The sequence below is a fragment of the Phoca vitulina genome, unplaced genomic scaffold, assembly GCF_004348235.1.
Source record: "Phoca vitulina isolate PV1807 unplaced genomic scaffold, GSC_HSeal_1.0 scaffold5, whole genome shotgun sequence".
In the NCBI taxonomy this organism is placed as follows: Eukaryota; Metazoa; Chordata; class Mammalia; order Carnivora; family Phocidae; genus Phoca; species Phoca vitulina.
In genome coordinates this window covers 71,237,581-71,260,271 of record NW_022589708.1, presented here as the reverse complement: position 1 = coordinate 71,260,271, position 22,691 = coordinate 71,237,581, and the positions used below count along the sequence as shown (strand labels likewise).

The window sequence follows — 22,691 nt, the reverse complement described above, 5'->3', positions numbered from 1 at the left end:
ATTACAGCAGAGCACGTGCTTCTCGGTCGGAAAGGACTCTCTGGCCGTGCACCGCACAATGCTGAAGCGAAGCACCAAAGGCCGGCGGAGGACTGCCAGAGGGTCAGGCTGACGTCAGGGGGACGAAGCAGCCCAGGAAGTTGGACAAGTGTCGCTCCTTGAACTGGACAAGACAGTAGCAGTCGGTGCGCAGGGGCTCTTCTATCATGCGGGACGGACCACCGATGCGTCTGTCACAGGCAGTGCCACCCGCTGTGTTTTATGGAAGACTCCAGTGCAATCCTGTAACCAGCCTGTCCCCCACGGAATGCTACCCGAATGTGACCCCAGACAGTCAATTATCCAGCCTGCCATTCACTGCAATTCTCCCTTCTTTGGTGACTGCTTTATGACAGTTAGGCTCCACATCTTCAGAGAATGAGGAGACACAGCACAGGCTTCTGTTGTTTTGGGTTTTTTTGTTTTGTTTTAAAGATTTTTATTTATTCATTTGACAGAGAGAGACACAGCGAGAGAGGGAACACAAGCAGGGGGAGTGGGAGAGGGAGAAGCAGGCTTCCCGCCGAGCAGGGAGCCCAATGCAGGACTCGATCCCAGGACCCCGGGATCATGACCTGAGCCGAAGGCAGACGCTTAATGACTGAGTCACCCAGGCGCCCCCAGACTTCTGTTGTTTTTAAGGAATTTTTAAAGGGTAACCATAGACATCACAACTTAGGCCCCAAATAACGCTCTCTACTTACCCACTGCCACAGAAAAAACTACTGGGAGGGCATCTTAACCTTCTAAAAGTTCACAGGCAAGTCAGTCACTTCAGACTCAGGACCACATTTCCCTCTACAAACAATGCGACAAAACTGTAGCCAGGTTCTAAAGCAGCTCACAAATAGCAACTTAACCTGACATTCCTGCTGGAGAAGTGAGCACTCTGGGGGTATCCACCGCCCAGCAGGGTCAAGAAGGCACAGAGGATATCCAAGTTGGTTAGAAGAATGAATGGACCCTATAGAGTTGTGATCCTTTAAAAGATTTAAAATCATGGATCATTTTGGAAAAAACAAAGGAGCCAAACAATTTTCCACACAAATGGATAGCAGATGGCTACCACTTTTCAAGGAGTAAGGAAAGGCGACCGGTTGTGGGCAGTCTCTAAGGTGGCCCCATGATCTACTGCTGGTGTTTCCTTGAGTGTGTGTGGGAACTGGGACTTGCATCCAGTCCACAGAACATGGCAAACGTGCTGATGTCAGGCCGCGATTATGTGCCATTACATCGGGCTCCAACTTGCCAGCAGCCTCTCCTTGCCAGCTTAATGAACCAACAGCCACGCCTGGAACACCCACACGGCAATGGATGTGGCCTCTAGGTCAGCCAGCGAGAGGCCGGGGCCCCAGGGTCCTACAACCATGAAGAACCTGGGAGAGCTTAGAATCAGTTTCTACCCCAGCCATGCCTCCAGATGAAAACCAAACCCTAGTCAACACCTTGACTACAGCCTCGTGAGCCAAGCTGTGCTCTGACTTCTGACCACAGGAACAATGAAACAATAGATGTGTGTTGTTTTAGGCCTCTGGGTTTGTGGTGATTTGTTATGCAGTGACAGAGCACTCCTCCATGGTCCAAACAGTCATGAGGTAGTGAGTGAGTTTGCCTTCATTTCTCTCTTTAAACCTTCAAGGAGCTAAAAACCAGAGCCCAACATTTCTTTAACTTCCTCTGTTTTAATGGTAGAGTTAACCTTTTCTTGACCTGAAACTATTTTTTCTTGGTTAAGTCTGAATGATCTGAAAGCAATTTCCTCCTCTAGAAGAATGGCATGCATTAAATGACTATTACTTCATTTTCCACAGAATCGCATGTCCGCCGTGTGCCACTCTCCTGGGAGTTACAGGAGCTACAAAGATAAAGCATGCACTGCCCCTGTGCTGAGTGCACACAGCCTGGGAAGGAAGACGAAAGCAACCATCTATCCAGTCAGCAAATATTTGCCTGAAGCCTACTCTACCCGCCCCGCCCTTCCAGGTGCTGATCAAACTGCAGGGAAGGGAACCAAGCTGCCTGGCCTCTGGGCAGGAAGACAGAATGATAAGCCAAAGAGCACAAACAAGTGTGCCAGAGACCAAAAAGCCTCCAGGGGGCACACCACCTCAGTCACCATCTGGCACCTTGTCAGAATCCCTTCACTCAAGATGGGGCAACCTCGTGGTGGTTTCCAGTAGGTTGTGAATTCCCCTGATTTAGGTGCAGTTCATGACACGTATCCAAGGGCCTAAGAACCACGGATGGCTTCCTCACGCATTCTGTCACAGCATCCTGATCCGAGAAACAGATCTGATGTAGACTTTTCACTCCGAGGTGAACAGTCAGCCCCGCCGCCACCCGCCCCCCCGCAACACCCGCACACCAAGCCCTGGTATTAGGTAACAGGAAGAGGTTTTAAAATAGTCTGGTAAGACAGCAGAGACACATCTGACTACTGCAGGAAGAGGAGGCAGAATGCAGAATGAACTCACTCTAAGCACTTTTACTAAATAAGCTCTGAAAGGAGAAGAAAAGAAAAGGACATCTGAGGTCTACGACGGCTTCTGGCACTACCGGGGATAGCCTCCCACATCCCTGCCGGCAAGGATCCAGTTTTCCTGTCTTTGGGAAAGCGCACCTGGTAACCCTGCACCCTTGTTCCTGACACTGACAAGGCTGCCAACAGCCTCATAAACAAGGGGGGATCCTCCCTATGAAGTAGGAGCCATGGGGAGCCCGCCCCCTCCTTCTTATTTCAAGGCCGCCAGCTCGAAGATGCTTCCCTGTGGCAAAGGTCATGGGCCATATCCCCCACAAAGTCCCTCTGATGAAGGATGACCCTGATTATGGGTGCATTCTTAATATAGCTATATTTGAAACTAAGAATTTGAATGGCCCAGAGGACCATAAGAATGTGAGACGGAGGGAGAAACGTCAGGTGAGGTTCTTTTATAAACATACACGCCTGAAAAAACTTTACCTCCATTTTTTTAATGCACAAAACAGTGACAATAACAATGAAGTGCCCAAACTTGGTGAACTTGTTACTTTAATCAAAAAATAACTGGAGCAATAGCTTTTAACTATTTTAATAGTAGAATCCTTCTTTCCCATACCGCCTCTTAGGCTGAATCCAAATGTGAGAATCAGATAAAACTGGAGCCACTCTGACACAGAGAGACAGCAGACACTGCGCCCTGGGGCCTCGACCTGACCGTCCCCAGCCCTCCCTGCCTGGCTCCTTGGCCCCCTCAGGACTCTCAGGACCCGCCTGAAATACACCAACCTATAGCAGATCACTACAGCACCTGAACCCAAGAACAAGCTACAGGAGAATCCCTAAGTAAAAGAGGGAAAAGCCAAGGAATGAGAGGGTAGGAGCAGGGGGAAAAGCTTGAGAGCAGGAAGGAAACTGGAGCCAGCCCTCGACCCTGAGAAGCGCAAACGTTCCAAGAGTCAAAGGCAGAACCGCAGCACAGTGCCTCGGTGCGAGCGCACTACACACCAGCACGGACGGGCCAGGAGCCCCGGGCCAGAGGGGGTCCCGCCAAGCGCTGCACACCACGCCGCATCCCGGCATCTACACCAGGAGTGAGGGGCAGGCTTCGGCAGATCTCTCCACAGCATGCCCCGGGGGCCTGTGTTCGGAAGCCTTGCCATCTGTAGGGTATTGCAAGTTCTGTTTGAAGGAAATGTAGAAATTCAATAAAACCACAAAAGCAAAGAGGCACGCCTGTCTTCTGTTGAGTGGATGGGCCTGAAGAGCTAGATGACTCTAAAAAGGCAGAGTAGTTATAAGCTTTGGAAGACAATGATGTAGGGTGGAGTTGTGCATTAACCTATCAAGTCAACAGCCAACAGAAGGACTAAACGGACAATACATTCTAGCACCCAGGAGACCATCCTGCTGGGGTGCAGGTGGGCAGACTGTACCTGGAATGGGATGTGAGAACTCGTCACCTCGTCACCTGAGGATCACCTGGGTCCTGGAACAAAGACGTCTCAGGAGGCACGAGATGGGAGCTTCTGGCTCCTGGAAAGCAAAGAAGAGACATTAGGCCCCATCAGTTTGGTTCCCAGAACCTCCACACCTGTGGCTGCGACAGGGAGGGATGATTCCATCCAGCTCAGTGTCAGGAAGTACACCCCACCTTCCTAAGACGAATGGCGTGAGTGGCTGGGAAGGTGAGGGTCCAACCACGGGGACTGAGCAGGCATGCAGCGAAGCACCAATGGGCAGGGAACAAGACAGGAAGCTGGACGAGATGGCCTTCAAGCCATTGATCCTACCATGTTACCTCCATCAATGATGATCCTATCTCAAACAAGAATAGTATCAAAGCATCACCCAGACAGGCTACTTCCACAGATCTAGGACACAGAGGTAGGTGAGTAAAAGCTCTGAGGCCCTCACTAGGAGCCGTGAGGGGAGTGAATCCCCCCTCTGACAATGGCATTGAGAACTGAGACCAGCAGAGGCAGACAGCCTTAGCTGGGTCCTTCAGGAAACAGTCGGACACCATCTGTGAATGGCCATTTTGCAAAGGACTCTCCTGGACCAGCTGTCAGATGGGCACAAGTATACTCCTGCCCTGTCCACATCAGGATGGGCCGGGGTGCTCTAAATGTAGGATGTGAGCTCTCGTGATGAGCCTAGGGGAGTGGCCTGCAGTCCCAGAAGGGATCGAGTGACTCGAGTCACCACTGTATGCAAGCGGAACAGTCACCTTCGCAGAGGGCGTCCTAGGAAGAAGCTCCTCGAGGAGCAGCACATAAAGTCCTTTGTTTCCTTCATCTTACCATTTCTACTTTGCACACACTCACATGCTCACCCAGGAGCTGGAGAGGTCTAATTAAGCCTCCTGAATATGATCTGCACTAATGTGAACCCAGAGAGGATTATCATTATGCCAAAGAGGCACATGAAGATGCTAATCAACACTGAGAGTTTCAGAACTTCAACAGCAGCAGACCAGATTTCCCACAACTGAAATCCGACTCCATCCTGGCCCGCACATTCATTCTACATTAATACTTCATTCTTTGCCCCTTTCTGTTTTGAAAATGTCCCCCTCAAACCTACAGAAAGGTTAAATGAACATTTACGTGGTCTTCATCTACATTTACACCAATATTTAACACTTACCGTATCTGCTTTATCTTTATATAAATATAAACTGGTCTCACAAGCCACTTGAGAGTGAGCTATAATAGTTATCATGACACTTGACCTCTAAGTATTTTGGTAACTCCTAAAAATGACACTCTTCTATTGAACTGTAATGCCGTCATCACACCAAAGAAACTGAACACTCATTCAATAGCATCTCAAACACAGCCCAGGACCAAATGTCCAAAATTAACAACATATTGCTCGTTCTCTATCATGTGCCAAGCACCACAAGGACACTGAGAGGGCCACAGCCCAACGGGGAGACAGACATACAGATGTATTACTGCGACAAGGGCACTAAGGGGGTGTGGCTCATATGCGAGTATCTCCGCAGAAGAGAAAGTAGTTGGCTCCACCTGGAGATTGAGAAAAGGCTTATGCAATGAAGTGATATTTAGAGGACGAGTCTAGCCAACATATACAGAGTAGGAACTGAATGTGAAAATGGAGAGGCTTGAATGTAACAGCCAGAATAAGTCCAAATCCCAATTCCAGGAACTTGTGAATATGTTAGGTTACATGGCAAGGAGGAATTAAGGTTGCCAAAGGAATAAAGATGCTAATCAGCTGACCTTGAGATATGAAGATTTTCCTGTGGCAAGTCTGATGGCATCAACGAGGGTCCCTACAAGATGGAAGAGGCAGGAGAGTCAGTGTCAGAGGGATGCAATGTGAGAGAGACCCCATCAGCCATTACTGGCTTTGAATATGTCAGGGGACCAGGAGCCAAGGAAGGCAGGCAGCCTCTGGAAGCTGGGAAGGACAAGGAACCAGATCCTCTCTCAAGAGTCTTCAGAATGGAGCACATCCCTGCCAACACCCTGACTTGAGCCTGGTGAGACCTCTTTCGGACTTCTGACCTCCATCCAGAACTGCAGGACAATAAATATGTGTGGTTTTAAGCCAATGAAAAAACAAAACAAAAAAAAACTGTAGAGGCTGGAAACAAAGCTGGAAACTGTCAAAGCTCTGGGAGATGGGGGCAAAGTCATCCAAGCCCTTGTGGCCAAGCCAAGAAAACTACGCTTTGTTCTTTGGGGAAGGAAGAGACAGCCAAAAGCCATGATCGGATCTCAATCTTAGGAAGAAAACTCTGGAATAAAAGGAGCAGAATCTAGAAGAAAAACAACTGATAATGTTTGGTGCCAATGATAAAGTTGAGCTTTCAAACAAAAAAAACTTAGAAGTTTGGAAAACTTGCATCCATCACCCAGAACTCGAAAGTTTCCCAAAACCTAAAGAGTTTTCAGATGACACTGGTGGTGATATTAACAAATGTGATTTTTAGAAAACAGTTACATGATAAAACCTGCCAACATCTGGAAGATCTGCGTAATTCAGTAAGACAGTAATTCACTGAAACAGAATCATACATGGACAAATGATTGATTCAAAGTACAAAATGGAATTTTTTTAAAAGTACAAAACAGACCCATTTTCAAGTACAAAAAGTCCGTCAATATGGTTTCAGTTTCCACTGTGGAACCAACTACCTCCTTTCAAGTTTTTGTGCAGTATCAAAAAAGAATACCCATAATTATCCAAAAAGGCTACTGAAGTCCTCTTCCTTTTCCAAGGACCTATCTGAGGCCATAGTTTCTTTATATATTTCAACTAAAACAACACATCAAAACTGACCAATTCATAATCAGACATAAGAACCAAGATGCCTTCTATTAAGCTGAAACATTAAAGAGATTTGTAAATATGTAAAACAACTCTACTCTTACTATTTTTTTCTTATTGTGGGAACTAGTTATTTTTCATTAAAATGTTGTTAACATAAAATGATTTACTGTTACTTTTAGATGGATTAGTACATAAATATTTGCAGTTGTTCTAAATTCTACATTTGTAATATGATCAACACTGACACATACAGCCCACATAAGCAAAGCTCCTTCAAGTTCTCAGTAGTCTGTAATTACAGAGCACAAGGGGGTTCTGAGACCAAGCAGTTTGAGAACCGCTGCTTTATGGGCCGTCCAGTCAAGTGAACACAGCCAAGCTGGATACAAGCTCGTGTCACAAAAGCTGCTCTCCTGCTTCTTTGGGCGTGATGAAGCAGCCTACTCTGCTCACATTCTCCTGTCACGGTATACAAGCAGTTAATGCCCAACTCAGAAGTCCTGAAGAAAAGCATGCCATACATTAATCCAGGCTGAACTCATCAGGATTAATGGGATTGGAATGCATAGCAAATACATTCATTAGTACTGCTTTTCTTTAATCCAAGAATGTTCTAGCCGATTTATTCTATTTCTAAAAATTTGACAACTCACTTTTTAAAAAAACAGAGTAATGAGAATGCTACATAAACTTCACACTTTAAGGACACGATTTCATGTATTTCATAAATATGGCAAGCAGCATTTCAACAGCACCCCAGGACGAGCTGGGCTCTGTGTAATGGGGGGACACCCAGCATCCAGACAGGGCGTGTGTACGCAAAATAACATGAAAACAGCAGCAAACGTGTTTCCACTGAACAGTTTAGACATCAGAAGGAATCAGATCTTTTCACTAGGTACACTGATGAAGCACTAAAAATGCTTTGCCATTTATTAAACACAATGCCTGCCCAACTTTTTGGCAACTTAAACAGCTGCTTTGCCTGTGAGTGTGTTTTGATTCTGTTCATTCCACAAAAGTTTCAGGTGCCAGATACGGTTCTAGAACCCAGAGATGTAGCAGTGACCTGGTTGGACGCAAATCCCCGACTTCCTGGAGTTTACGTTCTATGACTGGAAACACCTCTTCGAAAAATAAGAACGGATGAAATGTCAACTGGAGGAAGAACGCTTCTGATCTCCTAAAGCAACTCCATGAGATACAGGATGAGCCCCAACGACACGAGTATGTGCTCCATCCCGTGAGAAGGGCAGATGCTAGGGTTATTGTAAGGAATGAAGCTACAGGGAGCTCAGTTCAAGGTGGCTAAGGGATCTCTGTCAGGTCTACTGACTCCAACCAAGATCTCTGGCAAGAACAGAGCTCCTTCAGGACGGCTGAGCGCCTATGGAAGGGCCAGGCCAGTTCCCAAGGGGACATGGAGGATATCAGAATCCTGGCAGGGTAGCATTTGTAGTTTAAAAAAGCAAATCCTGATTAATTCTTTTCTTTGGCATGAATAGTTTTCAAATTTCAGCCTAAGATTTTTGTTGGTTAAAAGGGAGCACAGGCTAAGAGGCTGCCAAGTAGTTACACGGACATCAATCTTCTGTTCCAAGGAAGAGGGGGAAGATGGAACGAAAGCCTGAGGTACCGAGAGGAGACTGCAACGTCGCCAGACCAGCAGGGCAGGCCTCCAGGCCTCACCAAAGGATCCAGCCCTGCGCTCAGAGACACTCAGACTTCCATACCCTGCTCTGGGAGGAGCCTGGCAGGCGGGCACCACAGGAACCGCATCAAGGACGGAACGCCCCAGCAGCTGCACCTGCACCCCTCAAAGAGGAGCACGGGATATGGGAGAAGGCCCTGCTCTCCTTCCACCTCCCAGTCTTAAAACTGCATTTTCGATCTACTCAGAAATGACCAGACCCTTATTACCTGAAATGATTCACTCCCAAGGGGCAGATCTGGAGGGTCCCAGAAACCACAATATTTTTACAGCTCACGTTCCCTTACGCTTCAATTGGACCCACATTTTTGGACTTCCACAGCTCCATGACTGCCTAACACATGCTCGCTTCCCAGCTTCTCAATGATAAGGAAGTGTCTTTTACCCCCTGGCTGTGGGCTTCACAGCTGCTACTCGGCAGTTTCCCAGGAAAACCCACACACTGGATTCCAGCGTCCACCTGAGAATGTGAATACCTCACCTCTTCTTCCAACTTCCAAGCCCACCCGAATCCCACCTGTATTGGGGACCTATACCAGTTTCCGTCCCCTCCCTGAGACAGCAATAACGTTGAAGCATAAATGCTGTTTGAAAGACCACAGACTCCATATAGACATTTGTGGTTCTATAAAACTTATTAGGGGAAAAAATTACAAACTCTAAAGGAAATGTGGTCAAGGAAATAACAGCAAGATATTTATCCTACCCCCAATCCTTCAATAATTAAAATTACTCCAGCCATTCTGCACCAAGGAAAAGGCCACTGGGCTCACAATTTGATGATTCAACCTTCCTCTGAGACGCAAAATACTCCATGAAAAGGCCACAACATCCTTCTATGTTGTGTACTGCAAAAGGCAAGTGAAGGCCGTTCTTCGCCATTGGCCTGTTTCTCCTGGTGATACCCAGGGAAGAGGAGGGGTGGCAAGAGAAGCTGGGAGGGGCCGAGTCTGAGGATACAGGGCAACAGTTCTCAACTAGGGTTGCTTCTGCTCCCGCCAAGGGGCATCTGGCAATGCCTGGAGACATGTGTGGTCGCCCCAAGTGAGGGACAGTGGTGTTGCCATCCAGAGCTCAGAGCCCAGGAATGCTGCTCAACATCCTACAGTGCACAGGACGGCGTCCACAGCACAGAAGTATCGACAGAGCACTGAGGTAGAGAAAGCCTGTCTTACTGTGGGAAACTCTAGACTGCCAAGTGTTCTACAGACTTTTTTAGTGAACTGGTTTAAGAATTGTTTTGTTTTGTTTTGTTTTTTTTAAAAAGCTTCAAATAATGTCTGCAAACAAGCATGTATTCACTGGAAAGCAAAACCTTGTCACTACATCGCTGGAGAACCCTCCATTGTCCTGAAACCAGGATTGAGATTAACTAAGAGGCAAAGCAGAAGACAGGGAAGAGTAAACAATTAAAAAACGTAGTGTGACTAAGACATGCTCCACTTATTAATCTGAGTTCTCATTTCTGAGGGTGAGTTGGTATCTTGTAGAAGGCTTGAGACCCAGGTGCCCTGCATGACTCTGCTTGGAAGGTGAAGGTCAAACCTGGAAAAGCTGGGATGGCCGGGCAGGCCCCTGAGAGAGAAAGGAACCAACAGGCTGAGCCCTACTGTGCTCACAAGAGCAGCAGAGAGAATGCCTCATCCCCATTTCACAGGTCTTTCAGAGCAGGACCTCCACTGTGACAGAAAAGATCCCGTTGCCACTGCATTAAATAGTCCTCTTGTGCAAAACACACTGTTTCAGTGTTTGAGTGGAAGGACATCTCTACTCTGTGGGGTCGGGCTCGGAGAAAGCACAGAGATGAGGCAGTGTTCAGCATATGAGGATGGCCACTTCTATCCCAGAAATGTTCTGCTCACCAAGGAGCCATGAACCTCTATTTTTTCATGCCTGAGATTTGAAAAATGAAATCATAAATTCAAAGAGTTGGAAGGGACCAACTTGTCACCTAAGGAAGAAATCCTCCCAGGCTGTCATGGGAAAAGCTGATTGGGGCAGGAAAAAGAGGGGAGGAGGGAGGGAGGGCAGGTACAAAGAAATGACTCTCCATGCTGCCACTTCCCTCCCTCCCCCTTTGGGGCTCTCACCAACCAGCCTCTGACTTCTGCCTCCGTTCAGGAGTAATAAATACGCATCTGAAGCCAGCCATACACCCCATGCCAATAACAGTAATAAGAATGGCTCACATTCCTATTAAATGGCTATCAGGAGCCAGCCCCTTGTAAGGCACTGTATGTGCATGACCTCATCTAACACTCAAACCAGGCCTTGAAGTTTATGCAGCTGTTATACCCATTTTACTTATGGCAAGCCAGCCATGTAAAGTAGTTATAAAGCCAAACCTTGGTTCAAACCACGGCGCATCTGACTCTTAAAGCCACTCGGATGCTCCATTATTTTTAATGCTACTGAAACTCTACATGAGAGTATAATAGGACCCCAAGGCAGTGGGCCATGATATAATTACAATAAAACTTTAATCAGACACACGGAGGATCCTCCCACTTAGCAAATGCAGTGAGATGAAAGGGAGCAAGGAGGTATAGATAGGTCTTCAAGGTGACTTTGGTTCCAATCTGCTCAACCACTGACCAGCTCAATGAGCTGGGGCAAATGGTTCTGAATCTGTTTCCTCACTTCTCCAAAAAGGAAACTACTGTTAAGCTCATGGAATTGTTTTGTTTTTTTAAAAAGATTTTATTTATTTGACAGAGAGAGAGAGACAGTGAGAGAGGGAACACAAGCAGGGGGAGTAGGAGAGGGAGAAGCAGGTTCTCTGCCGAACAGGGAGCCCAATACGGGGCTCGATCCCAGGACCACCTGAGCCGAAGGCAGACGCTTAACGACTGAGCCACCCAGGTGCCCCGCTCATGGAATTGTTTAAAAGTAGTAATAAATTGAGATTATGCATATAAATATATCCTGCACTTTTTAAAGTAAATACATTCCTAGGAGACTGTCCCTGAATAAGTGATAGCATTTCAGAAATACTCTGCCTTGGGGCGCCTGGGTGGCTCAGTCGTTAAGTGTCTGCCTTTGGCTCAGGTCATGATCTCAGGGTCCTGGGATTGAGCCCCGCATCAGGCTCCCTGCTCGGCGGGGAGTCTGCTTCTCCCTCCCTTCTATTGCTCCTCCTGCTTGTGCTATCTCGTTCTCTCTGTGAAATAAATAAAATCTTAAAAAAAAAAAAAAAAAAAGAAAGAAAGAAAGAAATACTCCGCCTTCATTTCATCCTGTTCTGCAAATGCACTGGCTCCTGGTTGGCGTTTTGAAATTTCTCCACCAAATAGCTAATGAGCCATACAAATAGATAAATGCAGCCAGGGGGAGCTGCTATTTTAAGAAATTCTCCAGTTGAAGTGAACAATTGTTTGATGTGTGAATAATCAGCTCTTAATTACATGGTTTGTCAATATTTCAAAAGAATTATCTCACTAACAAGCTGCAGGGGTAGACTGTGGCACCTACCCTGACTTTGGACATTTGATGTTTCTCTCTGCGAGTAACTGAACCCAAAGAGTTTAATAAAATACAGTCGTTGCCAGTGAGGAAGTGGCGTATTATTGAAAAAAGAGGTACTCATAAAACGTACAAATACAATACAAAAACCACAGGGTGTTCTCCAAATGAGCAGCAGAGAAAGGAGACATGGGGGAATTTCAGAGCAAAAGACCCAGGATGGAGGGATCAGGGGAGGCAGCGGCCAAGGTGAAGGTTTGGCGAGGCTGAGAGAGGAAGGTAGGCACTCCCCGTGGAAATCAGAGCATGGAAAATCTGGAGGTGCGGAACAGCACAAGGGGGTCCCGAGAGGGCAAGGGGGCCAGCCCGCCAGGGCACGGACAGAAGGGAAGTCGGGGCTCTGCTGTCCATAGTCTATGCAAACCTTCTCCAAGATCTCTTCTAGCTCTATGATGGATCCCCCCAAAAACACACACACATATTTGGACCCTACACTGGTACATTCTCCTGAGACTCAGTAAATGTAACACATGATCCCTTATATTCAGGATTCTCTTAGGCCACCTGTAAGGGGCCAGGCAGGAAAATAAGCCTCTTGTACTCATGCTGTGTGTCCTGGAGAGGTGTCTGGGAAGGATGGTGTCACTCCAAGACACCCAGTGGGCTCCCCCAGAGAATGCTGGCAGTAGCCCACCTCTCTAGTTCTCCTCCTCCCAGTTCTTGGGCAGCCTCTTCAAGTTACCCACCTCTCCCTACTGCTGCTCTTAACCAACATTTTTTTACAGCAGTAGCATCTGGTGCACCTGGATGGTGCAGTTGGTTAAGCTTCTGACTCTTGGTTTCGGCTCAGGTCGTGATCTCAGGGTTGTGGGATAGAGCCCCAGTGGGCTCCATGCTCAGCACAGAGTCTGCTTGGGTTTCTCTTTCTCTTTGCCCCTCCCCACCACACTCTCTCTCTAAAATAAATATATAAATCTTTAAAAGAAATAAAAAAGAAAGCAGTAGCATCCATGCAGACAGACCCTATGGTTTTGGGCCAAGGACCCTTCACCTATGCTAGCTTTCAAAAGGCAGTGACTTGGCTTTTCATTAACCCGTCCCTTTGCCAAGTCAAAGTTAAAGTTACTTCTCTTTTCTGGGGGCCAAGAGACGGTGCTGATTGTTTCATAAAAACCTATGGGGAGGGATGCGGTGATGGTTGCACAACAACGTGAATGTACTTAATGCCGCTGAAATGTACGCTTCAAAATGTACAATAAAAATACAGTTTAAAAAACTAAGAAAATTCCTCAAAAAATTGAACATACTTTCCTTATGACCCAGCAACTCACTCCTAGATATATAGCCAAGATAAATGAAAACACATATCCACACAAAAACTCGTACACAAATGTTCACAGCAGCATGATTGAGAATAGCCAAAAAGTGGTTCAACAACCCTAATGTCCACCAAGTGATGAATAAATCAAATGCAAAATATCTATACAATGGAGTATTATTCAGCCATATGAAGGAGTGAAACGGGGACACATGCTACCATGCAGATGAACCTTGAAAACGGCACGCTAGGTGAAAGACGCCAGTCACAAGAGGCCACATATTGTGTTATTCCGTTTACATGAAATGTCTCAAATAAAGACAGAATGTGGATTAATGGCTGCCCAGGGCTGGGACGGGGATGGAGGAGGGGATGGGGAGTGACTGTTAATGCATACAGGCTTCCTTTTAGCGGTGATGAAAATGTTCTAAAATTGTGCGAATGGTTGCTTAACTGTGGATATAATAAAAACCACTGAATTTATACTTTAAATGGATTAACTTTATGGTATTAAATTGTATTCAATAAAGCTGTTAAAAAAAATTTAAAGCTAAGAGGAGCCCAATCCACCAGAGACTGCGGCACGGTTTTCTATGAATGGTGCCAGGGCAGACTCCAGGATTTCTGTGCAAGTCCCGTGTAACAGCAGCACTTTGTCCACATACTTTAACTCCACCTCAAGTCAAAATCTACCACCTCCCCCCACCCAGAAATCAATAATTATAGCGCTGGTTGCAGCTGGTAAGGGGAGCTCCACCTCCTTACACAAGCCGCTTATTATATGGAACATTTTGCTGTGAGCGCTTCACCAATGTGAAATTATGTCCTATTTAACACACCCTCCCTGCAAGCACTGGGTCTTTCTCGTTCTGTTCCACTGCAAACGTAAGCTCCAGGTGTAACACAGCGCATAGATACTTCATCGTGACAGGGCACAGAATAATAAAATTGAGCAAGAGTGCAGTCCGTTAAATAATATACTTAGTTAAGCTTTGAGCTCCAATGGGATACAGGGGAAACGCCTCTCACTCTGTGCGTAGGTGGCCCGGATCTCAGAGAACATGGGAAGGCTTTTACTTCTTGATCAGAAGTAAAAGATCATCAGGCAGTAAAAAAACCCAGTAAGGTCTCTCAGCACTAGCACAGAACTTCCAAAGATCATCAACGTGTGCTACCAGGACAGATAAATCACCAGTGAGGCAGGGAAAAGACATGTCCAACTTGGGGAGCTGGAAAGAAAAATGTACGGGAAACAAATTTCGGGATACTTTCGGCACTGAATGTTCGGAATGCTCATGAGGCTTGGTGGCAGTCCTTTGTCTGCCTGGGCACACCTGACAAGTGAGTTCATACTACTCTCCTGGGCATTTACAAGCCCTGGGTACAACTCACTGCAGGCAGGTATCAGCCCGCCCCTATCCTCCCGAGGACGTGTCCCCGACCCTGCGGCAGCTCTGAAGAAGCCTATGAAGACAAATGATGTGGCCTGGAGAGTGGCCCAGGTCCAAGAAAGTGGAGCCTGCCTGCGCCAGCCCAGTGATTACCAAAGGGAATTAAGCAAGCACTTGCAAGCCTTGGCCTCTGAATTTCTGTACTTCGATAGACTTAATTTGTTCTCCTGGGGCTAAATAGCTGGCTGTGTCGCTGCAATTCTATATAGGAACAGTGACGGAAACTGAAAGTGCAGGGAGTAAGTTATGACTCCAAAGGGCTCCCACCTTTCACCCCGGCAGAGAGGGGAGCAAGGCGGGTGGGGCACCAGACACACCTGCCATGTATATCAGTCGGGGCTCAACTGAAAAATGGCTCTGTCCTCTTGTTTTCTCCCATTAACTTACACAAAATTTCTTCTTGAGGCACTTCTTGAGAACATTTTCATCTATGTAAAATAGTTCCCAAATAAGAACTCATCAAGAAATGCCAGCGCCAGCAAAGAGTCCCAAGACAATCTAATACATTCCAAACCCATCTATTCTCACACCCCCTTCCTGAGTATACAAAGATACAGTGCTGTATCTTTGTAGCATGCGTACTGTTCTTTATAATATCCTTCCTTAAAGGAATCCTCCTCTTCCGTAATTTAATTATTTTTTGTAGAAAGCTTTGTATTACTCGCAAATGGAGGACCACCAAAATGATCTGAACTCAAATATTAAACTCATCTCCATTACCCAATGGATGTGCTGTCTGTTTCCTGCAGGGACCCTGATGGCTATAGTCGTACGGGTGGTGAGCTCCAGACTATTTAGATAACAATGTTTGTGCACTCCCTAAAACTGTACACAGGGCACACACACTGTGCTGAGGGAAACAGAGACCCAGTCCATGAGTTGGCAAACTATGGTGCGTGGCCCACTTTTGTATTGATCCCAAGTTAAAAGTGGATTTTGCAGTTAAATTTTCTTTTTTTTTTTTTTAAAGGAGGAGGAGGAAAAAGAGGAAGAGAAAGATTATTATTCAAAATACCACATCTGGCCCCAAAAGCCTAACACATTTGCTACCTACTCTCTATAGATCAGTTTGCTAAGCCCTGATCTAACCCATCCCTTTATTTGACCAGTGAGGCAACCCAAATCCAAACACACTGAATGACTTAGAAGCGCTTGCATGCAGGACTTCAGGATTCTAAGTAACTGAAGGAATTTTACCAAAGAAGCCATCAGTTTAAATGCTTTCAAAATGGGCCTCTGTCCAATCATTTGAACCACATTTTAAGAACTGAGTCTTATCTAAAGCAAACCAAAACGTGAGGATACACAACTCACCTAAATGGTCTTCGTCCTCCAACGCTTGAAGTCACCTCCTCTTCTGTTTGCCCCCGAGCCACCCTCCACCCTCCTCACTACATACTGGGAGCCCACCTATGTGCACCCTGAGCTCTCTGGGGCCAGCAGGAGGAGACAGGCTCTGTGACGGAAGATGCCCCCCCACAGCTGTGGTCACCAAACCCTCCTTTGTCTCTCCAGGCCTAGGGTGCTGGGCCCCTCAGGGCCCCCTGGCAACCCCAGGCCACTAACACAGTCAGACCACCCCTAACCCTGGCCTTGCCTCTGTAAACAGTTGCTTTACTCAACTCACCGCCAATACCGAGCTTGAGAGTGCCATCTGTTCCCTGCAGGGGCCCTGATGATTCCAGCCTTAGGGGCAGTGAGCTCTGGACGTCTGCAGCTGCTTCTGCCACCTCGGGAATGTGGGCAATCCAGGCCCACTCTGAACACAAAGCCTCTATTATGGAACTGCACAGCTGGACGGCGCCTGGACCACCTGATGATCCACCCTCTTCCTCCAAAGTGAGCCGCTCCTGAGCTGCCCGAGACCTCGCGTGGTCTCAAAAATGCCCAGAGAGATTCTAGTGATTAGTTATAACAACACACCACGTTATAAAAAGGCTTTTTTTTTTAAGTCTTCAACTTAATTTAATAAAATCTGAGCAGCTGGTATGTCACAGACACTGTGCTCGGTGTTTCCGACGAACAGATCAACAATCAATCCTCATGTTATAAATGAGAAAACTGAGCCTCAGAGAGAGTCTGTGGTGCTGGTCAGAGCTCTAAGTGGTTGTGCAGGAGTCGCCCCAAACCCTCTTCATTCGGCCAAGTCCCCACCTGAAGCCACCTCTGTGGCTGACCAGCAATACCCCCTGCCCACCCCCACCCATGGTGCCCTTGCCAACAACACAGCGAGGCCACCCTCTAGTCTATCCACAGCCAGCCCCGTCACATTATACAAATCAGGAAACAAGAAGGAGGCGGCCAGGGCCGGGCACAGAAAGTTTCCTGAAGTAACAGGGAAGCTCCCTCACAGGCTCATGCACATCATCATATTACCTGGACCGGCCAGCAAAGCAAACTATCTAGTACCTCCTACCTGACCGCGAATCCCTAGGCAGGTGCATTCACCATGTCTTTACGGCATAAAATGAAATGGCTGCTGTGGGCAGTGGTCCCTCTTCTGAACGTTCTCTGTCCATGAACTTAGCGTGGAAGAGAATACCAGGGCTCCCTGCACCTGGGTGGGAAGGCCTGGGAAGGCCTGGCAACTCCTATCAAGCTCCATTATTGATTTTAAGGCATACTGGACGGGGAAAAATTTTTTCCTATGTCCCATTTTACACCTGCTCACTGATCTGAGGAATCAGAAGCCCTGCCTGACCTTGGCTGTGCAATCACGGGCAAGTCATTTGACTTCTGTTCCACCTGAAAACTGGGATAAGGGTACTGCTTACCTCACCTACACCTCACCCCATCCCTGCCTTCTCCCTACTGTGAGAATCAAGGAACAGAGAGGCGAGGTAGAAATTAAAATCTCACATAAGACTGGATTCCATTTTTTCCCTCTGCGAGATACGGATAATGGTAATCATCGCTACTTCAGAGTTTGGGAGAGGCTCAAATGAATTAATATGTGCAACGCACTGAAGAGCACCTAGCACGTAGTAAGAGCTATATGTTTGCTATTATTTTTATTAGCTTCTTAATTTACAAGAGATCTTATGAATAGCCAACTCATGAAGTGAATGTGAAGATTAAGTACTCAAAATAACTGCACTTTTATAATATAAAGGTATTCAGTCATTGACAAGGCACTAGACAAATATGTAGCTGAAAACATAAAAGTAAGGTGATTGTCTGATTTCTTTTTTTTTTAAGATTTTATTTATTTATTTGACAGAGAGAAAGAGACACAGCGAGAGAGGGAACAGGAGCAGGCGGAGTGGGAGAGGGAGAAGCAGGCTTCCCGCCGAGCAGGGAGCCCAATGCAGGGCTCGATCTCAGCACCCTGGGATCATGACCTGAGCCGAAGGCAGATGCTCAACGACTGAGCCACCCAGGCACCCCTGATTTATTTCTATCTACCCTAATTCAGATGGTAAAAGACTTCAGGGCTGTTGCCTAGAAATCTTAAAATTGGCTTAAGGCTATTAAAAAGATAAACATGACCAACGGATATAAGATACATGAATTTTATATAAACAATATAATTAATAATAACTGAGTTTTTAGCCACTAATTTTTATTCTGGAAGACTGAAATATCCTTTCTGTAGCACTAAGTTTCTGTAGCACTAAGACGGATGTCGTCTGTAGCGCGTGTGACCACAGTAGCAGTGACCACAGCCGTCCTAGCTCCCAGTGTGTCCTAGCTCCCAGTGTCATTCAGGCTCTGGGAAACGCTCGGTGAGCGCTCCTTTAAAAGTCAGCAGGTCATCTGGAGCAGGCTGAGGGTCACTCCCCCAGATGACACCAGGCCACCCAGAGACCTTTTCATCGGTTTGGCTCCTGGGCCAAATCTGGAAATTTTCGCTTTCATTTAGAAAAATAAAACATTCTGCTTTACCTGCTCTACCACAGGGGCGGCTCCTCTGATTTCTTCCACTCTGAACTCAGGCGGGGAAAGACGCCCAGTCAAGAGGCCGCTTTCCTCCTTCCAGGAGGTCTGGACGTTCACAAAGCCCAGTTATTTGTTTTGCCGAACTGTGTATACATTGAATGGAAATGTTTGTTTTCCATGTCCCACTTTACGTCTCTAAAGACAAATGATTAAAGAATTATTTCAGGGGCATTTTTTTTTTGCTCATCCCCTCCAACCTGGTCATATCAAGCAGCCTCACTTCCTGCCTTTTAACTCACATTCTGTCAGCGTATCATCCACTCTTCTTTGTTGACCTTTACGCGTACAATGTTGCTTCAAAACCCTTCTTCAAAGAAAAGGTCAAAGTGAAATGTGGCTGGGACGGTTGCCAGCCGGCCAGCGGCCAGGCAGGCAGCGGCTCCCAGAGCTGAGGTTACCTGTGGGCGGTGGGACCAGGTGCCAAAGGCAGGTGAGGAGGCCCACGGCTGGCCCGCCGGCTCTCCTGCTGGGGCACACTCATGCCCTGAGAAGTCCTGTCCTCCAGCCCAGGCCCAGGCCCTTCATGCAGGAGGCACTTCCTGAGCATTGTGCTGCTTGCGCACTCTGTGAGGAACTGCAGGGCGCGGAGAAAGCTACGGGGTCCCTGCCCTTGGGGGGCTTGTCATTTAACAGGGGAGAAAGGAAATACGGAAAAACATACCAAGAGAACACGCAGGAGGATTTCCGAAGGGCTGGGAAGCCGAAAGCCACCACTGCTGAGGTCACTACCACAGGAGTGGGACTAGAAAGGAAGAGGCATGTGCCAGAGGGGAAGGGAGGGTCAACAGGACGCAATAAATGACTATTAGAGGCAGGGGATGACAGCAAGTCAAAGTGAACTCTAAAAGCTCAAGCCTGCTTGACAGGGAGACAGAGGATTCCTCAAGAAGTGATGTCAAGAAAAACACATTTGGGTGGCGAATCCCAAGTCTGGGTTTGGAAGCACCGGGACTGAGGTGAGGGTGAGGCCCACGCGAGGCGCCGTGGCCCTGACCATTTGAGCCCACCAGTCTCTCTCTGCCCCCGTTCGTAATATACCAACAGGTTAGAAGCCTGTAAGAGAAGAGAATTAGCAATATGGTAGACCAAACAGACCATCTAGAGAGAATTAACATGAACACACAACGGACAGAGGCCAATTCGGTGTATAAAAATTCAACTCTGCAAAATGTGATCTAGGATAGATCCTCCAGACTTGGAAGGAACAAGAGGCGCAGAACACACAGCAGCAGAAGCTACACTGAGTAAAGTCTGCTACGGATAAGGGCTGACGGATGCAGAAAACCTTTCCTGAAAATGGAAATGGAAAATAATTTACCCTGATGAGAACATTTTCAGAAAAAATGGAAAATTCAAGTGGTTTATCGGTGCTCCAAAAAACTTAACTGACTTAAACTGAAGTTCACTCAGGGAAATAGTTTCATCAACAATTTATATGTGATGATACTGTGTATATGAAAATGTGTATATTCACATAGTCAAAATACCCTCAGATCAAAACGGTGTGTCCAGCTGAGCCCATGGGACTGCCCGCAAGCAGCTGGGCGTGTGAGTCTGACATGGCGGCTCCGGATGGGGCTTCTCTGTGAGAGGGGAGTGCTGACAGGGACAGAGCTCCCTGGGAGACAACAAGGCCGGTAAGAGACTGTGGGGGAACATTCACATTCTGGGAGGCTAAGGAGGGAGTGAAGAGGAAAAGAACAGCTCCAGGAAGAGTCCACAAGCAGATGGGACTCTCTGAAGGAAGGAGTGTGGCTCCATGCGTCTCCTTGCCGGCCACACCCTCACCCTTCAAAGGTGCCAGAGGCCACAACACGAGGGTCTTGGTGCTGGCTTGGCAGAGAGTTGCCAGGTCAAATATAGGAAACCCAGTTAATCTGAATTTCATGCAAACAAAGAATAAAGCCTTAGCGTAAGTATGTTCTAAATGTATCATAATTGTGTCCTAAATCTGCCAACAAATACTTCTTTTTAGTGTAAAACCAAAAAAGTTATGCTAGAAAAGCATCCATTGCTTATCTATAACTCAAATTTAACTAGGCATCCACTATTTTTATTTGATAAATCCGATAACCCTAGCTTGGTGCTGACGGCTCAGGCCTGAACACCTCACCCCCACCAAATACCCTCCTTGCCCACCGCCATCAAACTGCCTCTCCACAAAGGCTCTTCCACAGTCCCCGCAGTGAGTGGTGACTCCCCCCTCACACGCTGTGCATGGAGGGAGCCTCCTGCCACAGACCCAGAAAAAGAGAGAGTCTGCGGGAAAAGGGAACGACCAACCACATTAACTATTTCAGAGAGACAACGGGGGTGAGGAATGATGACAGATCACTGAATCTAATTAGAAAAAGAGGCAACTGTGAGCAGTTTTGGTATAGTAGTAAGAGCTTAGTTTTCAGATCAAAGTAGGTGGGAAGAGCACGACATTCACTCTAGTTGGTTTCATCATTAAAAAAAACAGGGTTCTCAGCCAACTGCTTGCATCTTCACAGTATCTGCAGGGAACCCCAAGGAATTATGCCCCATAAAGGGCAAGCACTTTGGTAACTCGGTGCTAGCCCCTACAGGCACGCAAGCAATATTTGCTGAATGAATGAATGAATTCTATACTTCTCAAAGAGCTTGCTTTAAAAATCTGAGATCTTATATGATTATCAAAAATGCAAGTCTGAGGTCAATTTTAACACTGCGTGGCAGTCACCACAGTAGCTAACAGTCTTTGCTCTTTCGTTTGTCCGCAGAGGGTTATTTGTGGTAGTAATCACAAGTATCTGTGCTGGGCCTAACCCAAACAAAGGAACAAAAACACCTGCTAACACATGAAGCACACATTAAGATTCACATAAATAAAGCAGAGAAGAAAGGCTACCACCTCCCAAACTAAAGTGAGTCTAGTTCAGAATGCATTTTTTTCTATGCCCCTTTATGTAACTGCTGTAACTGTTCTTCAGCTATGGGAGCGCTTAATCAAACAAACATCTAAGAACAACACAATTTTCTTATTTAAACATAAAAGTATTTTCAACCCTGCACCAATTTCCCTTGATCTATGCTGGAAGAAATCCCAGGGACGCCTTACCAAAATAATAAACTTAAAAAAAAAGGGGGGGGGCACATATATTTTTATATAAAGAATACTATATACTCCTTCTAACTTAGGATAAATCCACAGTATATTTCGAATTTTTAAAAAGAACCAACCCTTTATTTGCTTTGCTACTGTGGAACTTTCCACTCTGCTACAAGGCCCCAAATTAAGAAATTACAAACAAACTCGTGCCTGGACAAAGTGAAAGTTGTATTTAGCTTATGGACATGCTAATTCTTGGCATAAAACAAACACTCTATGCCTCTGCTGCTAGACTTCTAGGTATTTTATGACCGAGTTAAAAGACTTAAGCTGAAAGGGAGTTTACGTGCAGATTAAAATCAAAGGTTTTTCGTACCAATGCCTGAAAGATTTAAATTCCAAATGGGGTCTATGTTCTCAGTACTAACTTTTTCAGAGTTGGCCCGAAGGGACAGACCTCTGTCCTGAGGAGGACACGGGCACCAGCTCCGGCCATCTGCCACTGCCTTGGAACTTCCAGAGAAGGACCCACAGCTCCTCACAGAGCCGAAGATACACCTTTTAACTATTAATCGTCACCAAACATCATTAATGCTTCTTAATGTTGCCTACTGCCCCCGTGAGTAAGAGCATAAACTCGTAAGACTGGCAGAGGCAAGAAATAAAATGCATTCTGCAGGTAGAAAGAGCCACCAACTACCTCAGATACCTAAGACTGGCCAATTTTCTCACAGCTAGGAATTAGTTAATGCAACTGACCTGTTTCCCGGCATCCCACATTCTCCCTGCTTTCTTTCCCAAGGCTGACATCAACAATACCACCTTCGAGTCAAACCTATACCTTGTGGCACTGAAGAGTGTCCAGGTTGGAAGGAAGCTGAGATGTTCGGGGCTGTCTGCTGGACCTGCATTGA

At 46.6% G+C, this 22,691-nt stretch overlaps 1 protein-coding gene across 4 annotated transcripts in view; it reads right to left on the bottom strand.

The window, feature by feature from the left end:
- The window catches only part of SLC7A1 (solute carrier family 7 member 1), an 86,156-nt gene that overhangs the window by 44,862 nt on the left and 18,603 nt on the right, over window positions 1-22,691 (bottom strand). For 3 of the 4 annotated variants that reach the window (XM_032403266.1, XM_032403264.1, XM_032403262.1), the window contains exon 2: window positions 3,955-4,054. The gene's annotated coding sequence lies outside the window, so the exon portion shown is untranslated. Of the gene's footprint in view, window positions 1-3,954; window positions 4,055-5,766; window positions 5,820-22,691 lie in introns of all 4 variants that reach the window. The other variant, XM_032403265.1, reaches the window with a different exon arrangement.